General features: G+C 35.3%; 1 long non-coding RNA gene across 1 annotated transcript; it reads left to right on the top strand.

Moving 5' to 3' along the window:
- The first annotated feature begins 1192 nt into the window (after window positions 1-1192).
- Window positions 1193-2099, top strand: LOC113651490. Its single transcript, XR_003442675.2, has 3 exons — window positions 1193-1354; window positions 1629-1752; window positions 1926-2099. It is a non-coding gene; the product is annotated as an uncharacterized LOC113651490 (long non-coding RNA).

Genomic DNA, 2099 nt, shown 5'->3' with positions numbered 1-2099 from the left:
AGTCAATTTGACCTGGAAAAAAAACAGGTTTTATTATTTGCTGACATTAAAAATGGTCAACATGGTTTCAAAACAATCTCCTGCCGTTGAAATTTACCAGCCTGTGTTGTGCCACTATAGTGAAAATAATTCAAAATTTCTGTTTTTTTTTTTTTTACTAAAAATGAGCCATTTTTGTATATAAATAAGGTTTATTATACCAAATATATATATATATATATATATATATATATATATATATATATATATATATATATATATATATATATATATTTTTTTTTTTTGCAAAATATATGTTAATATGTTGAAACATGTTCTATCGTATATACTTCATTTCTTATAAGCAGTCAAAATAGAGAAGGTCAAGTTGACTAGGTGCTCCTAATTTGTATTGGAGGACAATAGGAGGGTTGAAGATAGTCAGTAACTCGGCTGTTCGGACTCCTAGAGAAGTTGATTCCACCACCTTGGTGCCAGAACAGAGTCGAGCCTGTTCTGTTGAAGGTTATGATCCAGAGAGCGGTGTAGAAACAATCCTGTCACAGGATCACAGCATCCTTCCATGACTACACTGTACTGCATTCGATTCACAGAAGCTAAAATGCTCATTGAGGTAAGACGGGCCTCGACCTTCACCTGCTTCACCAGGCGTTTACTATCTGTGACCTTTGTGTCAAGTTTGTGGCTGTGTCCTGTTAAAGAAAACCTAAAATTTCAAAATTCTGTCTTGTCCATCTGTAACTGTATGTAGAAGCCTCAGTGACATTCAGTACTGAATTATCAAAATGATCTGAAGATCACACGATCATTACACAGCCAAAGATTATCAAGAAGAAGACTGAATTCTTGGATTCTGAATGTCTTAATTTTCACAAGTTTGTCATGTGAAAGGTTTCTCTCTTGCAACAAAGCCAAATAACTTCTGTTTGTCTACACACCAGACTTCTGTTTGTTTTAAACACTTATAGCTATCCATTAAATTATGTCTCACACTTCTGTGTGTATGTATTTACACATGTAATTAATTATTTTTATAGTCGTAAATGTTTATAGGTTCGATATTGTACTGTATGTTACATGTTTAAAGGATGTGCGATGGATCAGTTGCTTTGATTTATCTTTTTAATCCATCTTCAGCTCGACTGGAGGAAGTGGAGAAATGTCTAACGGGGGTGGGGAAACTCTGACTTTCTATTATAAAAACGAGCCACTAAACTTAAGGCAGGCAAATTTGCTGTTAGAGAGACAGAGAAGATAACCGAGCTTCACACACCTGCTGAGAACATCAAGATGAATCGTCTGTTTCTGGTCCTGGGCTTCGTCCTGATCATGGCGCTCTACTCACACGCTAACCGTGAGTTTATTACACAATTTGGTTACGTACAATAAGATACAATTAATTATATAGTAGAACACACACACACACACACACACACACACACACACACACACAAAATGTATTGAGATAGATTTGATGTATATACACCTAAAGTCAATGGGAATTTTATCACACATTTAGATTATTTATAATCATTAACTGAAAGATTAATAAATTTTTCTGATGTTTATTTTATTGAAAGTTTTGATTAAATTGGACTGAAACACCTGATATGTCTCTCACTCACTAGAAGCTACAATAGTTATTGGAGAAGTCGAGCCTTGCTGTTTCGACTTCTTCCTTGGAAAAATTCCTCCCAAGCAAATCCTGCAGATTAAACCGACAGGCTCACACTGTCCACAGAAAGGCTGCATGTGAGTATCTGACAATCACTGTTTTATTACATGATTTATTATATTAATAAATGGTTTCTAAATGAGATGAGAGTACAGAAAATTGTACTGATGTGTGTGTGTGTGTGTGTGTGTGTGTGTGTGTGTGTGTGTGTGTGTGTGTGTGTGTGTGTGTGTGTGTGTGTGTCTTTCAGTGTTACTACTCCTAGATTTAGCAATCTTTGTGTTCGTGAAGTCGACTTCAAAAACTGCAAACCTTAAGGCTTCAACTAAGATCGCACTGCAACACACACACACCATTTATTATGATGCTTAATGTTGTTATTGTTGCTTAATGCAGTGCAGATTCAAATAAAGCTATCATTGCA

The sequence above is a fragment of the Tachysurus fulvidraco genome, chromosome 17 (genome assembly GCF_022655615.1).
Source record: "Tachysurus fulvidraco isolate hzauxx_2018 chromosome 17, HZAU_PFXX_2.0, whole genome shotgun sequence".
NCBI lineage: Eukaryota > Metazoa > Chordata > Actinopteri > Siluriformes > Bagridae > Tachysurus > Tachysurus fulvidraco.
Note: the sequence above shows the minus strand (reverse complement) of the source record. Positions and strands in the feature narration are given on the sequence as shown.